Source organism: Hesperophylax consimilis, chromosome 7 (assembly GCF_061612785.1).
Source record: "Hesperophylax consimilis isolate HC1 chromosome 7, BYU_Hcon_1.0, whole genome shotgun sequence".
NCBI classification, from domain to species: domain Eukaryota; kingdom Metazoa; phylum Arthropoda; class Insecta; order Trichoptera; family Limnephilidae; genus Hesperophylax; species Hesperophylax consimilis.
The window spans coordinates 29,586,187-29,603,304 of NC_142842.1; the positions used below are offsets into that span (position 1 = coordinate 29,586,187).

The 17,118-nt window shown below is 30.2% G+C and overlaps 1 protein-coding gene across 2 annotated transcripts in view; it reads right to left on the bottom strand.

Annotated features, from left to right (window-relative positions):
• Positions 1-233: 233 nt before the first annotated feature.
• The window catches only part of sNPF-R (short neuropeptide F receptor), a 294,572-nt gene continuing 277,687 nt past the window's right edge, over positions 234-17,118 (bottom strand). For both annotated transcript variants that reach the window (XM_089633407.1, XM_089633408.1), the window contains exon 4: positions 234-2,024. The gene's annotated coding sequence lies outside the window, so the exon portion shown is untranslated. The remainder of the gene's footprint in view (positions 2,025-17,118) is intronic.

Here is a 17,118-nt window from a genome sequence, read left to right on the forward strand (position 1 = left end):
ATCTCAATTCAATTCCACATTTCTTCAGTCTCCCAGACAGTATAAGTGAAGCTAAATAAAGATATTCGATGAATTCACAACGTGTATATTGTCACATTCCAAGAAATGTTTGCTTTTTTGGCGGAATTCAACACAAATTTTCTTGCGTTTAATTTTTGTGATTATTTTCGTCATCTGTTTTTTTTTTTTAAATTTATTTTTATTGTATAAATTAAAACGCCTCACTGGTTTATACATTTATTTTTATTATACATTCCATTTTTCTTATACATATATCATTTTTTAAAATTATTTTCTCTAAAAAACATCACAGAAATGTTACAAAAAAATCAGAAATAACATGTAATAACATTGGTAAATCAACAAATTTTATAAAGTATTTTCGTGCAAAAGTGAATAAATGAATAATAAAAAAATTAAATAAAAGTGTTAACAATTTAAAAAAAAGTTTTTTCTTTTTATAATTATTTAATTTTAAAATATTACCACTTAACATAGAATCTTCGATAAATATTCAGGCCGTTAGAATAATTAATTGTTTCTTTAGATAAATTTCTCATTTCCATTTTTTTGCCATATTTATTTGGTATCATTTTTTAATCTCTTTCCTACTACATAACGATTTTATCGCTAAAGTAATTATTTCATTAAATGCTAAAGTAATTTCTATATGCAATTATTTAAAAAGAACCTTTCATTAGCTGTTTAAAATCGATGGCCACAGCCTACTTAATCCATTAGAAGTACGCGAAGCTATATAATTGAGTAAATTTTTACATAGGTATAAATGTTAATCAAAAATTAATAAATTCTCATAATAATTACTTAATACTATTACAGATTATAAACGCACAACAATTAAGTTCAGCTGTGTAATTACAAGCGTTATTTCCATATATCAATAATATATTTTGTTAAAAATCTGTGAATAATATTTACGATAAAATTTGAATATAATGTGCCAGAACACCGAATAAAGCTGTTTATATGCACGGAAATATTTTAAAATTTAAACCAAAATTAATTTGAGAGCTTATTATATACTGGTTTTGCATTTTAAAAGGTTTTCTATACATTCTTTGTATTAACCGGAATCTTTCGTATTAAACATTGAGTTCAAAATAGTAACAATGAGATTGAATAATTTAATAATAATAACTATTAATTTAATAATCAAATCAACTTCAGTTTAAATTTGGGCTCATTTTTATATTTCCGTTCATACTACGCAGTTTCATCACAAAAACATAACAAGTTTAAAAAAATTATTTCATAATTTAATAAAATAACTCGAAACACTACGATGAAAACAAATAAAAAAATAACAAAACTCACTAAAATGTCATCATTTTGAGGTTAACACTTCAAGGAGTCATCTCGATTAGCAATAATTTTATAATCCTACCATAGATTTTATTTTTACAAGCATCGATCACTCTTAACTACATAAAATCTAGAATCTACGATAATAATTTTTATTATCTATTTTGCCTAAAGATAAATCTTTTTTCGTACAAATATTTAACATCCAAAAAAAACGATTATGAATTTATATTTTATATTTAATATATTATAGTTTTTATCAATTTTACATCAAACTTTTAAAATTGACTATTCATAAATTCCACCGAGAAAATTTCAAGCAAAATAAGACTGATTTAAAGAATTCATCAATTTTAAATTATTATTCATAAAACTGTGATTCCAAGTATCATATAATATTATCCTTTACACCCAAGTATATTATATTATAAACAGACTCCCTAATCTTGAATAAACATCAACAGCTTGTAAATATTTAGGTTCTTTAGCCTTCTTTACTTTAATAACAATATATAATAAAAGAAATTATACACATTTAAAATAAAATAACTCTATACAGCGTTGTATTACAAAACCAAAAATTACAGGATAGTACCTGTGTAAAATTATGCAATAAAAGCTACGGTATAAAATAACTTCTCCAAGAGTTAAAATCGAAGAAAATTTTTTTGCCGATATCGTCAGTGGGTGTGTAGCAGCTCCTGAAACCAATACAAAAACACATTATTTTCAAAATAATTATGATAATATTAATAATGCTGGGAGGGAGTGGTTTTTTTAATCTTATACGAGCTTTTTCTTTTATGATTATGTAGCATTAGCATTTATATGCTGGAGGGTATATATTTAAATAAAGAGAAAAAATTATTTTTTTGTATGAATACCAAAATCAAAAACATAGCAATCTGAAAACTTAATTTTGGGATGCAACCAATCTTGAATCGGGCCGCAGGTTGGGCATGCCTGCCCTAGTTAAAGGAGATGTCATAGAGCAGTTGTAAAGAAAATCGATAATTTTAGATAGATATAATATAAATAAATATAAAATGTATATAGATATTTAGATAGTTCATTGAAATAATCAACCCGTTAAAAAAATTTGAAAAACAATTACTGTCAAACTGTCAAATTTATTATTGATGGTCGCTGTGTCAGATAGGATTATAGATAGCACAGTGTATTTTTTTACTAGCATGACGTTAAAATAAATGGTATTTCAGAAAAAATAAACAATTAGTCGCTCGACACATAAATTCGGATGTTTACACGTGGACACACGATTAGATGGTACTAAATATATACTGGGAATGAAATTCGCCCTCGTTTTGGGAAAACTGTAAACACAATTATACGATATCGGCTTTTGAGCAATCAGGGCCACTCCTGGTGACCTCACCCAGTGCAAACAAATACACAGCATATTAATTCACGCTTGTAATAGATATCTGCCTGGCGTGATGTGGCGAACAAACCCAAAACCGGTGTACGTTTTGTTTGAACAATTTTTGATTGATGCCTGAAAGCTAATTTATAAGATGCATTTGATAAACTAATCTATAAAATCGTAGTTTTTAGATTGCGTAGTTTAAGGTTAGAATAATGGATTCGGTGTTTTGTGATTTCGAATTTTAAGTAATTATTAGTAATTGCAAGTGGTTTTTTACACTTAAGATAAATTATTAATGTATTTTTTACTTTTACACGCAACTGTGCGCGTTTGAGCTTCTTATGTGAGAAAGATACTTATGTTATGTCAGTAATGCATTACCTTGCTGTACCTACATAACATTCGGAGGTGTCGCAGCGGTAGCTTAATGTTCATAGAGCATTGGTTTTCTGTCGTGCTTTATTTTTGTATCTTGCTTATTTTATTTAAAATTTACTACAGACTTACTCATAGGTACATTACATTAAGAAAAATGTGTTATCCAGCGAAAGTAAGTATCTATGGATTGTAACGAAAAAGCAATCTATTGAGATTACGATCACCTGCAAGTTATATATAATTGAGATAAACTGCAGTTTAAGATTTTTTTATGATGATAGATTCAAAATCTATTCCCAAATTCTTTAATTTGACCATAAGACCAATTGTGTTCATGTAATACTGAGAAGAAGTTAAACCTTTTTGGTTGTTTTTATTTTCCCGCTAAATAAACGTATTAGGATTATCCCTTTGGAACACTCATAATGATATAACGTAGGTCTGTGAATAAAAACTATCAATATACAAAAACAAATACATTTCAAATACGATAAAAATCAGTTTGGGATGAAATTCCAAAAAATATTATATAACGTTCAGATGTTGAACAAATACTTAAATAATTTATTAAAAGACACGAGAGATGCGTTTCGGGACTATTCCATCTCTCCAGCAATTAAATACACCTTCTTGTTTACATAATATGATTTATCTATTCAGTTTGTTTATTTATCTGAGAGCAATTCGGTGTGCTAGAGGAAAAGGGAGATGAGTCACAATTAGCTATGTAGGTACAAATACCATTTTTTACCGTAAAAATAGGACGATACTTAGTTAAACAGCTGTTTCGACTTGAAAAACTGCTCTAGTGCGTAAGAATAATTAAATAGAACAAACTTAAAAATGATGAGAACGAACCCTAATTGTGCCCAAAATGTATTATAAAATACTAATGAAAATAATACCATTTATACTTTTAAGTCGAAAATAATCTAAGAAAATGGCTATTAGATACAGATGAATTATATTCATACCCTACTGAAGCCTTAAGATTCCTAATTAGAGTTCATATCACGACTAATAATTTTATTAATTACTAATTTTATTATTAGTCGTGTACCTACCTATACTTACCCGTACCTACCTATACCTACCATGTACTTACATATACTTCTATCTATATTATACCTATGAAACTATGTATGTGACTGTTCATTAGGTAGTTACATATTTGTACTTGTTTGTTATATTTATAATTCTAATACTGCTGTACATATGCATATATATCACATAGTATTAATATAACCAATTTGCAAATTTATCATAATTATACACGTAAACCGTTTGAAAATGTACTAAGTTATTTTATGAACTTTTGAAAATATGTACCTGCTGACAAACTACAAAAGTAGTATAGCAAGTTTAAATGATAATGAAAAAGGTCGATAAAAAAACTTATTTTCATATTTTTTTATTCATAAACCAAATAATCATTTTTTGTTATTGCTCCGACTTCAAATGCAATAGTTGCACTGCCTAAAATGTTATACATAAACAGTTTTTTAGGGTATTTCTCCACCTTTTAGTTAGCTGTTTAGTAACTGCTCATCAAGTAACTTTAATGATAGGATTGTGGCTGTAAAAACAGACGTCATATAGTGTTAAATTTATTTCATATACATCAACTAACCGAGGCAAAGCCTTTACGATGCCGATTAGTGTGCATTGCAGTACGGAGTTTCATTTAAAAAAAATATAAATAGCTCAAGTTGAGGAAATGATAATCTATATAATGTTTGTAATATAACCTTTACTTAGCCAAAAGAGATTATACTATAGATAGTATACGCAGAGGTGGTGAGGTACTCCTCCGTATTTTCTTTTTATTAAAATTAGAAGTAGATCTGTTGAATACCACTTTAACTCTTGAGAGGTTAAGATGCCAAACAAAACGTCTGTAACCAAGTGAGTCTACCGATGACCCCATACATTTTCTGTCTTATGGGTTTATACTATAGAAATTCCAATTATTCAGTCAATTATTAATGGTAACTTATGTATTTGCGCAGAAATACTTAAAATACTAAAATGATATGTCAAATACTAAAGCTAATTTAAGGAGGATAGTAATTTTGGATACTACCTACTCCCCTACTTGGCTGCGGGATAGTTAAACGAATTAGTCATTAACTAGGGGGGGATAAACACAAAATTACAAAATGGATTAAAGAAAAAAAAAGACAATATTACCAAAATGTCATAGCATAAAATAAAAATAAAACCTACACGTAACAAACAAAACCAATATAAACACACATCACTCACAAACACACAAGATTAAATATTAAATGTATTATTTTATCTTATATTGTAGATTGTATTTAGATTATATTTTCATATTATAAAATGAAGGTCTCAGCACGGGCAAGCCACCCAGTGAGGCCAACATTACTGGAAAACTTTGAAATGTAAAAAAATATTGTACCAAATAAAAAAAAATAATAATAAAAAATAAACCGTCAAATAATAAGTCATTGACGTTAGCCCATAAATTCCCTTAACAATGGAAATAAGAATTCAATGTTCAAATAAAAATTACGTTTATCTTCCAAACTGTGTTTCTTTTAAAATGTTCATTAGAAAGAGTAAATTATACATTTTATGTGAAATTTAAATTCGCATAATGGGGATTATTGGCTTTGAATTTCAATTTGACTTCTAACGGAAGAAGGTAGGTACTAAAAAATAATGTAATATCAAAAATGGATAGCAAATTGTTCTTTTGTTTCTTGTCCATAATTTTGTGAAAATGAATATTTTATTTTTTATTCGTAGTTACATCATGACCATAACCTTCCAGTTACAGAGTTCCAAACGTACTTTTCGATGCCAAGATGACTCGCCAGCGTTACTGTACTAGTTTTCTTCTTCTTTTACGTGCTTCAAACTAAATTTATTCTTCTTCTTCACATATTTATCTTAATTTTATTCCTAATTTGACAACAATATCAATTTTGTTTACTGTACTTTCCTGTTACCTACCCCAGAACAAGTAACACCTAGTAAGATAGATAATGTATATACCTAGTGAGGCAGCGAACAATTAAATGTTATGGACAATTAATTATGGTACCTTCTATTTCTTATTGCTATTTAATAAACATCGGCTTTAAAATGTATTTTAAATTAATTGTTTTACTAAAACGCATCCAGAGTGCCAAGAGGCATACCAATTAAGTAATGATTTTTGACATCATTTGGACAAAAATGTAAGTGAAATTTTGGTTACGGACAGTGGCGGTTTTCTCTAAAGTGCGTTTGTGCGGCGAACCCCCATTAAAAAGATGAGAAAATAAAACAAACTTGTTTTATAATAATATAAGCACATTATAGATAGCACGCTATTAAAATTTCGCCTTCAAAACCCGCGCCACCGAAAAATACGATACATATTCCAAATTTTGTGCGAGTTGAAATCCGCGCCAAACTCTTCATACAAAAGAATTTTAGCCGGTACAGATCCCTATGACGGTGACATATACAAAATTTGGTCTTTCTTTGCAAAAGTAAGACAAATTGTGTGCGCCGAACACGCGTTATGTTATCACGTGACCTCCGAACATTGACGAATGTAACCGAAGAAACCCGAGAACTTCGCGGTCGACGTTTGACCTTTAGGGAAGCAAGTGTTATTTTTTATGTTATATTATGGTATTTAACTTTGTAGTCATTTTTGTACATATTTTTGTTTTCTTGTTTCTGCATTTCTCCAACCGTTTGCTTATGGCATTTGCAAATCTACTACCTATTGAAGTAGACTTAGTAAATTTATTTCGTGCCACCTTTATTTGTTTTTTTTTTAATGTTTTAAATATCTATTATATGTATATTCTACGAAATTATTCTTCTCGAAAAAACAATAATAATTAGCAACATACATTGAGTGCTATAAAAACATTAAACAATTTAATTCCTATAAAACTTTTCTCATTATCTAATATTTGTGTCTAGTGAAGTGATTTAAAAACAATAATATGTAGGTACCCCTTCCACTAACTTTATTTAAGTTGTGTGACTGCTGCCGTATTCGACTATTTGACGAAGGACAACAGTAAGTAAATTTTAATTAGATATGTTTATCTTCTCTTGAATTTCTGAACCCCCTGTTAAAAAGACCACGAACCGCCACTGGTTACGGATAAAAGTCCAGTGACATTATCGATTCTTTTGTTTGTTTGTTTACAACTTAAAACAAAGAAAATCAGTAGGTATTGGACAGCTAGGGCCGATGTGAGAAGTTGGGTTAGGTTAGGTTAGGTATGTGAAATTTTGGTCTCCAGTGACATTATAGATTTTTTTGTTTGTTTGTCTTCAACTTAAAATAAAGAAAATCAGTAGGTATTGGACAGCTAGGGCCAATGTGAGGGGTTGGGTTAGGTTAGGTTTGGTTAGGTTAGGTTAAGTTAGGTTAGGTTAGGTTAGAAATGTGAAATTTAGGTCTCCGGTGATATTATCGATTTTTTTGTTTTCAACTTAAATAAAGGAAATTAGTAGATATTGGACAGGTAGGGCTGATGTGAGGGGTTGGACAATTAGCCAGATAAGTTATCAGCGGAATAAATGTGGAATTAAATGGTAAGTTACTGAAAAAAGTATTAAAAAGAACAATAAAAAGTCACCGGAGACTGGATATTTTGTTTACATGATTTATTCCAAATAATGTCAGGAATCACTGGTTAAAGTGAGTAAGTACGCCCTTTAAATCCTGTATAGGTAGAGCTAAAATTTAAGCTGGTATTTTTAAATTTTAATGAAACATTGAAGATCACATGGCTACGAAACGTTACGGGAAAGTTAATATGGTCGAAAGGTTAACTATCCGTGTAATTGAATTGGAAATATTCAAAGAAATGCGAAAACTTTTTGAAAATCAAATGAAAGATACGCTCAAAACTAAAACTACACGCAAGACTAAAGTGGGTTTTTACGATGAAAAGATTCTTGACTTCAAACTTCATTATAGTGCGGTACTTAGACCGTACTTTCTTAACCTAAATTGGAAGGAAATGGATCGTTCGATCTAATTTGAACTACTTTTCTGACTTCCTTTGAGGTAAATGGTCATTTAAATAGTACTAATTTTGGCATGGAGTGAAACACAATTTAAATTCAAATTATCTTAGATAGTTCGGTACGCACCTAAAACAGGAAAATTATTTTACAAATTAAAAGATCTGCAATTTTTAACAGATTTCGTGATTTTACAAGTGTGCTAACGGTGTCTATTAGATACATTTTTGATCGTCTCTATAATTTCATAGCAAAAAATAAAATTAAATTACCATGAAAATCGGCGATATTTGTTTTTGAAAGGCAATAATCCCTAGGCAAGTATTTTATAAATACTTATAGCTTTACAAATTCCACAATTATGTTATCTCGTGATTATTATTATATGTTTTCATTTAAAGTAACATAGCAAGAATCATATTGGCTGAATTATGGTACCCTAATTGGTGAATGTTGTGACTGTTGTCTGGCTGCAGAAAATGGACGTGAAAAGCGCAAAATGGAAAACAAAGAATTTAGACCATTCTACTTTTTTAAATGGCGCTGATCACTGATTTGATCACCAACCCCTATCCGATCGGTAAAATTTAGTAAATTTCTCAAAGTAAAATATTGAAAATTACAGTTTAAGGACGAGATATTTCAGAAATTCTGAACAATTCTTCAAATTTCAAAGTTAAATTTTAAGTTCTGTGAATTTTTTTTTTCAAGTTCAGTTATTATTTTAGTTCTGTCAAGCAACTAGCCTAACTAACTAACCATCACGCCGTTTCCCCGCAGTGGTAGGAAGAGGGGATGGACAGCCAAAAAACTCGGTTTTACCACACACTTCTTGCCTCATTCACATTCATACATCGTCTCACATGGCCTGACTCAAGTATCTGATTCACTTGACCCAACTTCTGATACCATTCAAATTTGCGCCACATATTTTCCTTACACTTTTCTACTTTCTTCGTTCATTTGCTCTATATGCCCAAACCATCTAAGCCTCCCTTTCTTAATCTTACTCATTACTCTTACGATGGTCATTCGCATTCGCATCATATATTCACACTATAATGTGAATTTAGTGTGAATAGCGTGAGACAGTAACTAGCCAATAAGGATTTAATAACAAAACTTGAATAGGACTTTCACAGAAACCGAAAATGAACGTTGAAATTTGATGAATTGTTCGAATTTCTCCGAAACAACCCGTCCTAAATAATAGACACACTTCTACAATATCAATTTTTTTACTTTGGAATTTTCATTGACACACTGCACACTGCAGTGAACCTCAAGAAAGTCATTATTTTTCTGGCCTACAAATGTATTTCACCGCACTATAGTATATGGTTCACCGCCAAACTATGAGAGCATTTTAAAAAAAATGTTAAAAGGAAATAGGGCGGATCCGCAGATTTGCGATGGTGATGATGAAGAGTTACGCAGGACGCACATAATTGGTGAAGACAAAAGTATTAGAAACTTAAAAACGCAAGATTAAAAGTTTGAAGCTTAGAAATTTTACACAGACAAATAATAACGCTAAATACCAAACATAAAACAGTGTCTTGCCAAAACAATTATTCCATCAAAATAATATCTTTTCAAAGTATTCTTCCTTATCTGAAATTTTTTATCTATTCTGAATACAGAATTTGAGGTGATTTTGTAAAAAAACGGCGCTGTACAAAAATTCAAATATAATAATTATTATCATGACACCATCGCTAGAATAATCGCAAAGTATGTTCCCCTTTTTCAAGAAACGATTTTTTGATATTTTAATGTTCTGTTAAAAACTATATTATTATTCCACGAAGTTATTAAATTTGTTTCTAAACTAACATGATTTATTTTCGAGTTAGGAAAACTTTCCATCCTTACAGCATAAAAAAATATGATGTGAAGTTTTGATTTATTTATTGAAATTTTTGTTGTTTGTATAAAATAAGTGGTAAGCTGGTTGGATGATCTGTAAACTGTAAACAAATAATACCAAATAGTGATGGATTGCTATTTTATGTCAGAGTTGGATACTTAAAGTTTCCGTCCGCCTACTGAAGCCACAAATACAACTATTTTTAAGGGTTCTAATGTTATTTTATGAGATCAAAGACCTTGTTTCTGAATGTTAGATATAATATCGTTTAATCGTTTATTTGAAATGAAGAAAATTTATGTAGTTTTTTTACAGCCGTGTTTACTATTTGTTGAAAAGATTACTGAAATTAAACTCTGGAAATGCGGAAGGTAAGTTTTTTTTTGTCTGAACATCCAATAAGCAACATATTTTTTATTTTTTTTTAATATTCAGATAAGAGAAAAGGTAAGAGAACATCAATAATAGGTTCATTGAAGAAAAATTTACTATTTCTCTTGTGATAGTCTCCAGTACAGAATCAAAAGGATGTTGAATATTTCCTTTGTTTGGACTGGATTTAAAAATCAAGAAAATCAATCTTTTCTTTCTTGTCGATACTCTAATAACCAGGGTTTAATCAAGGATCACATTTTAATTAATTCTTAACGATATTATTTGTTTTTTACCTTTGAAATATTTGATGTATAAAGGTTGGATAATTTTATGAAACATTTTTCTAAACTAAAAAATTAGCGGTAAGCACCAGATTTAATTTTTCTAGGCGATGAATTAGAAACTTCCAGAGGGATTCCTCTAGAAAAATTTTAGTAATACGTTCATCAGAAATAATTAAAATAAACCCCACGGAAAGATCAATTTTCTATTCTTGCTATGGCAAATTCAACCGTAGGCCCGTCCATTACACCGGGCCGCGCTTCAAATATTTTTTGTACACGACTTCATCACTTATGATTTTCTAGGGCATATTCAACAACAGGTCTGTCCAATACACCATGGCTGTGCTCACATATTTTCGTGCATGACTTCTTCACATACGTCCTTAAGATTTCGACTTAATTTTATAGTATTTTCTCTTCTTAATTAAGTCACTTGTGCAATGCTGGAGGACTTAGCCAGCCAGCTGGGAGGGAACCCAAAGCGATGCTTTGAACCACTAGGCCATCAGCAGTCATTTCATTTCTCCCTTTTCACATCGTTTTCAAATTGGGTTTCCTGCATTTAAATGCATCTGATAATAAAATTATTTTGAATGAGTTCGAAAAATGAATAACTTACCGAAAAAAATTCATGATTAACGATGATTCGATAAATAGAGAAAAACGTACATTCCACCAACGAAAACTGATGATAGTTGTTCTAGGATTAGAGATATGGTGTTTGTTGTAAGATTAAAATATTATTAAGGCTGCGTCTGGGTCCAGTAAAGAGATTTTCTGATAGAAATGTGTTATAAGCGTGTTCGTTTGCCCGAAGTAACGAAATTTTTCTTCGCTTCTTGTGGAATTTATTGAAAGCTTTCTAATATCAAAATTCATCTGATTCCGAGGTGCATTATATACTGGGCGTAGTGAGGACCTGTTACCTCGAGCGCTTGGCATTTCGTCTGTCTATATGATCTGTGTCCGATCAATCCTGCCAAGATGGTAGCCGTGTTGGATAGTACCTTTTAACTCCGCTAGAGTTCGCGGTTAAATCGGAATAATAAACATTGCGTGAGGTCTATGGTGAAAAAAATGATCTTGTTAAAAAATGACAGTATGCCAACTTTCTGATAAAATATTAACGTTTCCAAATACATCGAGAACACGCGTTCTTTTCCCAATTCATTCTATGATGGAACGCGACAATATCACACGTGTTTTGCCGTCATAATAAATTCGCTTTGCTTCATTCGCGTTTGACTGATCCTTTGTTAGGAACTCCTTCAATTCATTCGTCAAAGGCCTGCAGTCCAATTTTTGCCAGGAAAATGAATAATTTGACCAGATTTTAAATAAATTAACAATATTTCACATCAGTAAGTATTCTGCGTGAATTTTTTCATAAATTAAATACTTCCTAAGAGATTTCTTTACCGAAAAAGCACGTTGGTATTCCTTAATAAAATAAAAAAATCTTTTCCCATCAAACAATCATATTTTACAGTTCGCGAGAAAAATCAAGCGGTCAAAGTTAATAAACGTGCGTTTTGTATGGTATTTTACGGTTCATAAAATATAAATAATGAAGAAATTCTTATGTCAAAACAATAGGTTCGTAACAAGAACCATGACGACGTATTAGAAACAGAGAAACACCAGACGTTTTACTTATTCGAAATTATCAATTTCAGAAAGCAGGCCAATAAAATAGGTTATTATTTACGTAGGTACTGTAGTAATTTTGCTGGGTTATGTACTTTCCAAGAGCTAGAACGTGCCAGATATGGTTTCAAAAGCCAGAGTTAGTGCGAAGTCGGGTAAACAACAGCCGTGTTCATGAAATAAACAGCTGACGTGTTCGTGAATTGACTCACAGAAACATAGTTTCACAATCTACTTACAGTAAACTTTTGAGTAAACACCGAAGGGGAAAATAACGTACAGTTAGAAATATCGGAACTTTTGAGACATTCCGTCAATTAACACCTTGAAAATAATAAATAACTTAACACAAATGACATAAAATTTCCCTCTTCTGCTGTTAATGCTTTCCATCAAGTTTTTTGCATTAATGTGACCTTATCAATGTTGTCATGTTATTTACTTAGTTAAGAGTTATAGGTTTTCAGTAGTAATATGAAGACTTTAAAATTTAAATATTTCGTTAATTTCAAGTGTAATAAATTTGATGATGGTGATTTTTCATAAAAATACAACACTAAACAAAGTAATTCGATAAAGTTTTAATAGATTTTCGTCTTCAATAATAACAAAAAAATGTTAGAATTTTGACTTCCAAAATGGATACACGGATTTGTCACGAAAAATGTCTCGACAATAGTCCCCATTTCACACAAAAGTGCGATTTTTTTTGGATGAGTAACTTCTCACGAGGAAAGCTTTTATGTATCTTTTGAAGATTGTCTATGGTCCTCTTTGTTGACTAGTAAATCTTTTCGCTCAATGAATAATGGATTACCAAAAAAGTAACATCGAGAAGAAAATTCTATAGGGCTTAAATTATTAGACCAGTGAGTCGAACATCTTTGTATATATTTTTACCTGTAGAAAAAAGGAAGTCTGTTTGCTGAAGCAGCAAAAAAAGTACAACTTTTCTATTCGGATATCGTAATCCCCCGTAACTGAATTCAGTCTGCAGAATCATGCTGGACATGAGATTAAAAATATTTATCAAACAGAGACAATATTATTTATAGTTGTTTTCAATTTTTTTTTCTTTCTTTCTTATTGAAATTGATTGTACACGTAATTCAATTACAGTACAACGCTTCTCAATTCTACAAGCAATGCTTGTGTAGAGAAGCGGGGTGTATATACAGAGAATACGTACGTTTACCTATAAAGTTACATGGAAATGTTACACGAAAATTGGAAATGTTTAAAAGATATTGTTACACACCTAATCATCATCAACAAAAATATTGATTTCTGATGTCTGTGCGTCCCTCGCAACTCTGGTTCAATGAAGTCAAATTTTCATTGTGTCATGTGCCATTTAAAAAAAAATGGAACTGATTGTGTGAAGAATTCAGAAAAGCGATAAAATATCTGCATATTTTATCTTTTATTAAATTTTTTATGAAATTTTAACAGGAAATTGTGTTTTTTAAATGTAATTTTCAAAATTCGAACTGATTTTTCAAGAATTTAGGCCATCCCGTGATTTTTGGGGATCGGTGTCATGAATGCGTGTGAATCATCGGCAAAGCATGGCAATGAAATAAAAAACTTATTATATTTACAAAACAATATTCGAAAAATAAGAGTTTCTCCTTTGTCTATCATTCGCGTGACTAAACTTGGAAGCTTTAAGCTTTTTGAGTTATCCGCACTACCTTCGTTACCTACTTGTTAGATAATATTTTTGCTGTTCTTGTTTCGCACCCTCAAATGAGGTCTGTAAAGGAAGCGACGAGACCGTTCGGGGCCTTGTCATTACGGCAGATTTCCAGCGAGATTGTCTCCGTTTTTCGAAACCGTTCATTCGCAAATATTGGATCGTGCCGGCATCAAATTTCGGTTTCGTTCCAGATCTCATCCAGTCTACAGTTCTGCTTTTACTCGAGAATTTGCTCTGCCCAATTTCTATTTCAATAAAAGATATAAACATAGAGAATCGCAGGTAATTTCGATCCTGTAACAAAATTGTGAAACTGGAAGAATTTTCATCAGAAAAGAAAATGCGTCGTAATGAAATCACCGGTTGAGTAAATACTTTTTTTTTAAATAACGGCGTTGAAAATATTAGAGGCAAGCGAAAGATTTTATAGGCCAGATGAAGAATCTCAAACAAAATTATATAATATTTATTTCATGGCGATAATCAATGTTAAGTTAAAAAACGCCATGTTAAAAGGAACGGCTGTGCGGATTTCAGGTCAAAAAACTCGACAGGATGAAAAATTAATATTTTTAATCTAAAGATATAGAATATATCTAGTACGTAAATGTATTGTGTTTTAAATCGTAAAATACAGGCATTAAAGACTTCAGTTTTTCAAGATATTAGAGGCAAGTTTGGCAAATATTTGTGACTTCATTATTTATTTTACGTAATTATCTGAAAAATGTTTTTTTGTTTTTAGAAAACAAAATAATAAGATTTAAAATAAAATCATAAAAAAAGTATTTTGATGGGCTTGAATTTCAAATACAAAACCAATTTACGATGGAACAAAAAATTTCGATAATAAAGGAAAAAAAAACTTTTTTATTAGAAATGTTTTGCTCTTTCTTTTTAATTTTTATATTTTAAAATAATTATAATTAAGGCACTAAAATATGGAAAAAAATTCTTCTAAAATCATGCAAAATCACTTGTAATTTTTTTACTTTTAAAATAAAGTCAAATACCTATGTTATTAGTAGTTAAAATCATTTAATTATTCAACAAAGATTTGTTTCGAATATTATCACCACGTTACTAATAAATGTGTTTTAAATATTTCAAACCTGTTAAACGTTTACCATACATTAATAGTTGTTTAACAGCTGTGTAAACGTATTTAATAGTAAGGCCCTTAAGGTTTTAATATCGGGGGTATTAAAAAAAAAACCACGACAAGATGCATTATGTAATAAATAACAAGATCGAAGGAAAAATATTTGTTCCAACGCTTACTGTGGTGAAAACATTCAGGAATTTTGTGTTTATGTGCTTACAAATTACATACTTTATAGCACGATCAATCTCACGGTGACAAGGAAATGACATCTCACAATATTTGAGTGATATTTATTGAATGTAATAGACGAGACGCGTCAATATTCTTAACTCGTTCGGAAAATTTCAAAAGATCCGAGAGAATTTTCATTTTGAATAAACAAACGAAATTATTATCCAAACGTTGACAGTAATTATGATTGATTTACTATTTCATGGTCATTAAAAGCGCTTTCATTGTGACTTGACATAATAGCATTGCAAGAGACAAGTCATTTATTCATTTAAAAAAAAGACAAACATTCCCGGGTTACGAATAGAAACGATAATATATACGAATTAGAAACCGTTTTCGGTGTAAAAATTACGGTGACCGGATAAATCATCACAATAATAATTCATCACATCTTTAAAAAGTTATATAAAGTCATGGAAAGTGATGACACAACAACTTTATTAACTGGATTAAGTAGGTTAGGTTAGGTTAAAAAAAAAAATTTTTTTCATCGTTTCTAATGACTTTGTATCACTTTTTAAAAGTGTGTTGAATTGTCACTGTGTTGAGTTATCATGGAACCAAAATAACATTTAGTCAAAAATTGTATTTATTAACATGGACGGTTTGCAAGTAACTTGTTATTGCAATTTCTATATATATTACTAATTGGATACCGCTATCGGCGGTATACCCCTACCCGCGTAGGGGTATACCGCCCCGGGAACTATTTATTAGCTAACCAACACTTCTGATATAAGTCATCCCAAGTGGTTCGCTACCTTTAGTGACTGTAGGGTTTATGGGATGAGGTTTGTCTAGGTTTAGGGATACCCTTTGACCTCCTCAAAATGACTAAAAAAAAACAGCCCATCGACCTGCAACGCAAATGGATTTATACGACCCACACCCTGGACACACTGGACACACTAAATTTCTACTCACCAATCAAATATGTTTCCTTTCCAAAAATTTCCTCTTCTTTATTTCCTTAAAAATACGTCCACACAGCATTCCCAAAGATGACACGGGCGATGAAGGAAATTGCTGTCTACAGGACTGCCTTTATGAAGCTACATAATGTAAAATATAGTAATTTATTTTAAGTCGGCCTTGTTGGTAAAAATACGAAATTAGATAGACCGTATTTTGGGTAAGATATTTTGGCAAACCGATTAATTTTTTTAAAGTATTATGTGGATTAAATGCACTTAGTGAATAAAACAAAGAAAACATTCATTAAATTTAATACGATTTAACCTCAAGTAAAACTATTTTCAACCTTTATTATTACTTAAGTGAAAACCTATTATTGGTTAAATAATTAACACTTAATACACCATACTTTGTAATTATTATAACTGTTGGTTTTCCAAATAAAATAAAATAAAAAAATAAAATTATATTTTGTCTCTTTAAAGATGGACGCTGTTCTTTAAATATAAACATTCTGTTATAAAAATAATATGAACATAGTTTTAGACTCTCCCCGCTCAATGATATATATTTTATAAATTTGTTTGATTTATTACACCCAACAGGGCTTTTACATGTTCCTTTTTTTTAGAAGACAAAGGTCATCGAAATGTTCACAACAAGATAAAAACTAAATTCTTTTCAATGCGAGAAAAATAATGGATAATTAATAAATAAGATCATTTTATATCATAATAAAATTTGAAATATGGTTGGAAAAATCACTAAATAGAAGTCAATACAATTTTTCTTCAGTAATTTCACTTTTAGCTTACTTCTATAAGATTGATGATTTATTTTAAATATCGATATTTTTTTCTTTCACATATAATTAATTTTATTGGACTGTCT